Below are 9,072 nucleotides of genomic sequence, written 5' to 3'. Positions count from 1 at the left end.
AACCTTTACATGTCCAGTTGTATTTCACTCTAAAGTTGATATCACATCTATCCCAAACGTTTTCCTAGAGACCAGTTGCCATTAGTAAATTAACCTTTACATGTCCAGTTGTATTTCACTCTAAAGTTGATATCACATCTATCCCAAACGTTTCCCTAGAGACCAGTTGCCATTAGTAAAGTAACCTTTACATGCCCAGATATATTTCACTCTAAAGTTGATATCACATCTAACCCAAACGTTTCCCTAGAGACCAGCAGTTGTCATAAGTAAAATTAACCTTTTCATGCCCAATTGTATTTCACTCTAAAGTTGATATCATATCTAACCCAAACGTTTTTCTAGAGACCAGCAGTTGTCATAAGTAAATTTAACCTTTTCATGCCCAATTGTATTTCACTCTAAAGTTGATATCATATCTAACCCAAACGTTTTTCTAGAGACCAGCAGTTGTCATAAGTAAATTTAACCTTTTCATGCCCAATTGTATTTCACTCTAAAGTTGATATCATATCTAACCCAAACGTTTTTCTAGAGACCAGCAGTTGTCATAAGTAAATTTAACATTTTCATGCCCAATTGTATTTCACTCTAAAGTTGATATCATATCTAACCCAAACGTTTTTCTAGAGACCAGCAGTTGTCATAAGTAAATTTAACCTTTTCATGCCCAATTGTATTTCACTCTAAAGTTGATATCATATCTAACCCAAACGTTTTTCTAGAGACCAGCAGTTGTCATAAGTAAATTTAACCTTTTCATGCCCAATTGTATTTCACTCTAAAGTTGATATCATATCTAACCCAAACGTTTTTCTAGAGACCAGCAGTTGTCATAAGTAAATTTAACCTTTTCATGCCCAATTGTATTTCACTCTAAAGTTGATATCATATCTAACCCAAACGTTTTTCTAGAGACCAGCAGTTGTCATAAGTAAATTTAACCTTTTCATGCCCAATTGTATTTCACTCTAAAGTTGATATCATATCTAACCCAAACGTTTTTCTAGAGACCAGCAGTTGTCATAAGTAAATTTAACCTTTTCATGCCCAATTGTATTTCACTCTAAAGTTGATATCATATCTAACCCAAACGTTTTTCTAGAGACCAGCAGTTGTCATAAGTAAATTTAACCTTTTCATGCCCAATTGTATTTCACTCTAAAGTTGATATCATATCTAACCCAAACGTTTTTCTAGAGACCAGCAGTTGTCATAAGTAAATTTAACCTTTTCATGCCCAATTGTATTTCACTCTAAAGTTGATATCATATCTAACCCAAACGTTTTTCTAGAGACCAGCAGTTGTCATAAGTGAATTTAACCTTTTCATGCCCAATTGTATTTCACTCTAAAGTTGATATCATATCTAACCCAAACGTTTTTCTAGAGACCAGCAGTTGTCATAAGTAAATTTAACCTTTTCATGCCCAATTGTATTTCACTCTAAAGTTGATATCATATCTAACCCAAACGTTTTTCTAGAGACCAGCAGTTGTCATAAGTAAATTTAACCTTTTCATGCCCAATTGTATTTCACTCTAAAGTTGATATCATATCTAACCCAAACGTTTTTCTAGAGACCAGCAGTTGTCATAAGTAAATTTAACCTTTTCATGCCCAATTGTATTTCACTCTAAAGTTGATATCATATCTAACCCAAACGTTTTTCTAGAGACCAGCAGTTGTCATAAGTAAATTTAACCTTTTCATGCCCAATTGTATTTCACTCTAAAGTTGATATCATATCTAACCCAAACGTTTTTCTAGAGACCAGCAGTTGTCATAAGTAAATTTAACCTTTTCATGCCCAATTGTATTTCACTCTAAAGTTGATATCATATCTAACCCAAACGTTTTTCTAGAGACCAGCAGTTGTCATAAGTAAATTTAACCTTTTCATGCCCAATTGTATTTCACTCTAAAGTTGATATCATATCTAACCCAAACGTTTTTCTAGAGACCAGCAGTTGTCATAAGTAAATTTAACCTTTTCATGCCCAATTGTATTTCACTCTAAAGTTGATATCATATCTAACCCAAACGTTTTTCTAGAGACCAGCAGTTGTCATAAGTAAATTTAACCTTTTCATGCCCAATTGTATTTCACTCTAAAGTTGATATCATATCTAACCCAAACGTTTTTCTAGAGACCAGCAGTTGTCATAAGTAAATTTAACCTTTTCATGCCCAATTGTATTTCACTCTAAAGTTGATATCATATCTAACCCAAACGTTTTTCTAGAGACCAGCATTGTCATAAGTAAATTTAACTTTTCATGCCCAATTGTATTTCACTCTAAAGTTGATATCATATCTAACCAAACGTTTTTTAGAGACCAGCAGTTGTCATAAGTAATTTAACCTTTTCATGCCCAATTGTATTTCACTTAAAGTTGATATCATATCTAACCCAAACGTTTTTCTAGAGACCAGCAGTTGTCTAAGTAAATTTACTTTTCATGCCAATTGTATTTCACTCTAAAGTTGATATCATATCTAACCCAAACGTTTTTCTAGAGACACAGTTGTCATAAGTAAATTTAACCTTTTCATGCCCAATTGTATTTCACTCTAAAGTTGATATCATATCTAACCCAAACGTTTTTCTAGAGACCAGCAGTTGTCATAAGTAAATTTAACCTTTTCATGCCCAATTGTATTTCACTCTAAAGTTGATATCATATCTAACCCAAACGTTTTTCTAGAGACAGCAGTTGTCATAAGTAAATTTAACCTTTTCATGCCCAATTGTATTTCACTCTAAAGTTGATATCATATCTAACCCAAACGTTTTTCTAGAGACCAGCAGTTCATAAGTAATTTAACCTTTTCATGCCCAATTGTATTTCACTCTAAAGTTGATATCATATCTAACCCAAACGTTTTTCTAGAGACCAGCAGTTGTCATAAGTAAATTTAACCTTTTCATGCCCAATTGTATTTCACTCTAAAGTTGATATCATATCTAACCCAAACGTTTTTCTAGAGACCAGCAGTTGTCATAAGTAATTTAACCTTTTCATGCCCAATTGTATTTCACTCTAAAGTTGATATCATATCTAACCAAACGTTTTTCTAGAGACCAGCAGTTGTCATAAGTAAATTTAACCTTTTCATGCCCAATTGTATTTCACTCTAAAGTTGATATCATATCTAACCCAAACGTTTTTCTAGAGACCACAGTTGTCATAAGTAAATTTAACCTTTCATGCCCAATTGTATTTCACTCTAAAGTTGATATCATATCTAACCAAACGTTTTTCTAGAGACCAGCAGTTGTCATAAGTAAATTTAACCTTTTCATGCCCAATTGTATTTCACTCTAAAGTTGATATCATATCTAACCCAAACGTTTTCTAGAGACCAGCAGTTGTCATAAGTAAATTTAACCTTTTCATGCCCAATTGTATTTCACTCTAAAGTTGATATCATATCTAACCAAACGTTTTTCTAGAGACCAGCAGTTGTCATAAGTAAATTTAACCTTTCATGCCCAATTGTATTTCACTCTAAAGTTGATATCATATCTAACCCAAACGTTTTTCTAGAGACCAGCAGTCTTGTCATAAGTAAATTAACCTTTCAGCCAATTGTATTCCTCTAAAGTTGATACATATCTAACCCAAACGTTTTTCTGAGAAGTATTACTTCAGCAGTTTCTAAGTTATATATATTAACAACTTTTCTGGCAACAATATTACCTCCATTGTATTTCATCTAAGTTGTTCATATCTAACCCAAACGTTTTTCAGGACCTGAGTTGTCATAAGTAAATATTTACTTTTTATGCCAATTTTTCATTAAATGTTCTACAAAACGTTTTCAGGACCCTGCAAAGAAATTTAACCTTTAGCCATGACACTTAAGATGAAACATATCAAACCAACGTTTTTTAAGACCAGCATTGTCATAGTAAATTTAACCTTCTCAATGCTCAATTGCTATCTAACCAACTTCTGAAACGTTGTACATAAACCATGCCACAATTGTATATATAACGTTTTCAGGACATGAGTGTTAAGTAAATTAACCTTAGCAATTGTATTTCACTCTAAAGTATAACAACACCCAAGTTCTCTAGAACATCATTTCATAGTATTTAACTTTTCATCCAATGTATTTCACTCTATTTAATCTCATCTCATCTACAAGTTGTCATAAGTAAATACCTTTCATGCCAATATTCACTCTAAATGTATCATATTCCAATATCTTTTCTCAGAACCAGCATTCATAATAACATTGTACCTTATCTTCATAGAGTGATCATTCTACCACTTCTAATTGATTAAACAATTCTCATTCCAAAGGTCTTAACTCTAAGACTCGTTGTCATATAAATTCACACTTTACATGCCCACGGATATATTTCCAGTACATAAAAGTTATAGACAATACTTTTCCCAGAATGTGTTGTTGCTTCCGGATAAATATCATTAAACATTGACTTTGATTTGTCTAAAGGAATCATCCATTAATGTCGTCAAGTTTACAAGGGTTCATCTTGCAACAGAAATAAACTTAAGCTGACGGGACCTCGCGTTTGAGTTTATAAATTCAATTTTCTGCACGGAGTTTCTCCATACATAATCCCTTTAGACAATTTTAGGTCCGTGTTTGTGCTCGATAAATTTGGTTAAAATGAGCTTGAGCTTTTTTTCATATAGCGCAATATCCATTAAATGTGCTCGAAAGCGCTTTACAGGGGGTCCCTGGCAAACAGCACATTTAACATTTAGGACGGGACATGACGCCTGTAAGGCGATGTTAAAATTTTTGGACAGAACCAACGCTGTTAACGGCCAGTACTCATTTTACACCTGAGTACGATGAAAGAATGTATAAAGAGCCTTCTCAAAGACTCAACTATGCGCTGAGCGAGCTCGAACCAGGACCTTCCGATCCGAAACGAGTGTGGTACATAGACACCATAGCCGCACAAATATTTGGATATATGGATAATCGTTTCGCTACATGAGGTTAAGAAGGAGTAATAGTGTGGTAGTTGACCACAATCACTAACAGCATATCATCGACACCATCGCCATTGTCATCAACTAACTCTCAACATCATTTCATGTAGTCTTCATATCATCATCATCATCATCATCATCGTCATCATCTCATCATCATCATCATCATCAGCATCATCATCATCATCATCATCAACATCAGACATCATCATCATCATCAACATCGTCATCATCATATCAACATCGTCATCATCATCATCATATCATCTCATCTCATCTCAACCATCTCATCATCATCATCATATGTATCGTCTTATCTTTTACAGTAGAGGCATACAGTGATAATTCTAACATCCACTTCTATTGATTAAACCAGATATTATTCAAGGGTGCTTAATTATCAACTCCGTTTAATTTTCATTGGACACTATCGTTATCACAACACTGAATACTCTCTGTCGAAACGCTTTTAGATAATATTATAACGATAGATAATATTATATAATATAAAAAAATGTATGCCTTTTGCGCCACGATATCATAAGATATCGTCGCCTAGGCATTCCACGAAGGAATATAGATGACTCATCAAACAAGATGTCTGATGTCAATAGGAATCACCCATGTTGTCCAAGTGAGCAAATTGGAGGTTAATAATCTTGCTCAAAGAAAATAACCGAAAGTGCCTGAAGCGGGGCTCTAACCCGGATCATCCGGATCACAGTGCAATGCCTAACCACTCGGCCACTTCGCCCCCCATTAATATAATATAATATTATATAATTATATAGTGCCTTACCCCGACTTCATCAGACTCGAGGCGCTTTACATTCTTTGAATAAGTGTTTTAAAAAATACAATGAAAATTAATAACATTGTTATTTTAATTAATAGACATTACATCTTACACACATGTAAGGTGTGAATTCAGTTACAAAATAGATATCATGAGTTTTCAATTTAGATTTGAGGCTGATAATGAGACAGCACTTTTAATATTCTGGAGGAAAGCGTTCAAAAATAGGGTGCCGAAATTTCAAACGATTGTTCACCAACAATAATAATAATAATAATAATAATAATCATAATAATAATAATAATAATAATAATAATAATATAATAATAATAATAATAATAATAATATAATAATAATAATAATAATAATAATAATAATAATAATAATAATAATAATAATAAAAATAATAGTAATAATAATAATAATAATAATAATAATAATAATAATAATAATAATAATAATAATAATAATAATAATAATAATAATAATAATAATGCTGAAAACTTATATAGCGCTATAACTCCGAGACACCAGTTAACAGGGCTGTCTTTGTCCGAAAAATTGAAATATCACCTTACAGGCGTTATGTTCCGTCCTACATGTTAAATGTTGCTGTTGATCGGGAACCCCTTGTAAAGCGCCTTGAGCACATTTAGTTGATATTGCGCTATTTAAAGCTCAATTTTTAAAAAATAATTAATTTCGATTTAAGACGTTTAAGCTATTTCTGAATATTTTTTCTCCTATCTCTCACTCTTGCCTTTATGAAATGTTAGTTGCTGATAGATGGCTAAAAAAAATAACAAAGAGTTGGGTGACGTCATTTTTGTTCCTTTTGCCCATATACGACGCTACAACAGTCTTTAAAAGTTAATACTTGAAGTAAAGATTAATGAGAAAAGAGGGGTGAGCATATTGTTTGTCCTTTTGCTCTCAGTTTGTACCTTTTGTTTCATTGAAATCAAGTAATGGTATAAGTTGTTCTTATTTATTTGTTTCTCATGTTTTGCTTGTATTGAGGCTGGCAGGCATGACATCCGAACACACTTAAGGGCCTAGTTTAACATGAATGTAATGGACAGTAGCTTGCGTCATATTTTGAGATTCCCATTACAACAATGAGCATTGTGCACTTCTATTACAACATATTTAATCATTGGAGTGGTTATTAAATAGACATTGTTCATTTTAAAACTAAAAACCACACGTATGGAAGAATGTAAAATTGGGTTATCAGACCTACAAATAAGTGCATGTTGCCTTATCCAGTTTTGAGACGATGTTTTACATAAAGCGAATTCTCAATAAACAGGACCCGTACAATAAGGAAGTTTAATAATTAACTATTGGAAAACAGAGAGTATATAATTGTTAATTAATAGAGTTAAGACAGCTCATTGGATAACTACACTGCTATGGTTGCAGGGACGTCTCGAAGGTTCGTTTCTTGATTTTTCTTTCCCAATCTAATTATCTTTTTATGGTTGTTTAAATGTGAAAATAGATTAAATTTCTTAAAAATCTGATGTTTATTGAGTTAATTCATAACATGATGCATTGTGCTTTTGTTTTTTGCTTGGTTTTATGTGAAATTAGAGATAACCTCGAAGCGATATAATGTTGATTTTTTGTAATCCTTTATTGTTTATTGATATGAAGATAATGATGACAATGATGATGATTTTGATGTTGTTGTTGTTGTTGTTGTTGTTGTTGTTGTTGTTGATGATGATGATGATGATGATGATGATGATGATGATGATGATGATGATGATATTGTTGATGATGATGATGATGATTTTGATGTTGTTGTTGTTGTTGTTGTTGTTGATGTTGATGATGATGATGATGATGATATTGTTGATGATGATGATGATGATTATAATGATGGTGATGATGATGAAGATGATGATGATGATGATGATGATGATGATGATGATGTTGTTGTTGATGATGATGATGATGATGATGATGATGATGATGATGATGATGATGATGATGATGATGATAATGATGTTGATGAAGATGATGATGATGATGATGATGATGATGATGATGATGATGATGATGATGATGAAGGTGATGCTGATTATAATGATGCAAACGCTGTCAATATACAAAAACCTCAACTCTCTCACTCTCTCACTCTCTCTCTCTCTCTCTCTCTCTCTCTCTCTCTCTCTCTCTCTCTCTCTCTCTCTCTCTCTCTTAATCAACGACCATATGCGCGCGCTAACTCGCCCCTGTTGCCTTTCTTTGATTTAACTTCCTGTTTACACATATCCCTATATATATATATAATATATTATATAATATATATATATATATTTTATATATATATGATATTGATTGATGATGATGATGATGATGATGATAGATGATGATGATGATGATGATATGATGATGATGATGATAATGATGATATGATGATGATGAATGATGATGATGATGATGATGATGATGATGATGATGATGAATGATGATGATATGATGATATGATAGATGATGATGATGAATGATGATGATGATGTGATGATGATGATGATGATGAATGATGATGATGATTATGATGATGATGATGATGATTATATGATGATTATATATTATATATATATATATATATATATATATATATACCAGTTAATTTCACTACTCAATGTTTATTTATTTCTTCTCTATTATGCATGTTTTGTCTCTGACAAAGGTCAAGGACTGAAATGTCGTTTTTTTGTGTGCTGTTTTAATATATTATGATTTAACTACATTTATCCATTGTATTTTGTTTATATTTATTATTCGTATGTCTTATGGTCTTTATATGTTTTGTTATCTTTTTACTTCAATAGTTTACATTATTCCATATGTGTGGTTTTTAGTATTAAAATGAATAATGTCTATTTAAGAACCACCACAGTGATTAAGTATGTTGTAATAGAAGTGTACATAAACGTGCGGCTATGTGTTCCAGTGATATGATACTCGATTTCGGATCGGAAGGTCCTGGGTTCGAACCTCGCTTGGCGCATAGTTGAGTCCTTGGAAAAGACTCTTTACTCACATTCTCTAATCGTACTCAGGTGTAAAATGAGTACCTGGCGGTCAACAGCGTTGTATCTGTTGTCGGAAAAATTGCAATATATTATCGCCTTACAGCCGTCATGTCTAGTTCTACATGTTACGTTTTGATGTAAATCAGGGACCCTTTGTGTAAAGCGCTTTGAGCTTTTTTTTCGAAAGAGACAACGGTGATAAAGGGCAGATACACCTTTTACACCTGAGTACGGTGAGAGAATGTGAGTA

At 32.5% G+C, this 9,072-nt stretch overlaps 1 protein-coding gene across 1 annotated transcript in view; it reads left to right on the top strand.

The window, feature by feature from the left end:
• Nucleotides 1-7,152: 7,152 nt before the first annotated feature.
• The window catches only part of LOC144959602 (uncharacterized), a 39,717-nt gene continuing 37,797 nt past the window's right edge, over nucleotides 7,153-9,072 (top strand). The window contains exon 1 of the mRNA XM_078892228.1: nucleotides 7,153-7,210. The gene's annotated coding sequence lies outside the window, so the exon portion shown is untranslated. The remainder of the gene's footprint in view (nucleotides 7,211-9,072) is intronic.

The sequence above is a fragment of the Berghia stephanieae genome, chromosome 14 (assembly GCF_034508935.2).
Source record: "Berghia stephanieae isolate SIO BIC M18660-M18661 chromosome 14, UCSD_Bste_1.3, whole genome shotgun sequence".
NCBI lineage: Eukaryota > Metazoa > Mollusca > Gastropoda > Nudibranchia > Aeolidiidae > Berghia > Berghia stephanieae.
This window is presented reverse-complemented; position numbering and strand designations above follow the sequence as displayed.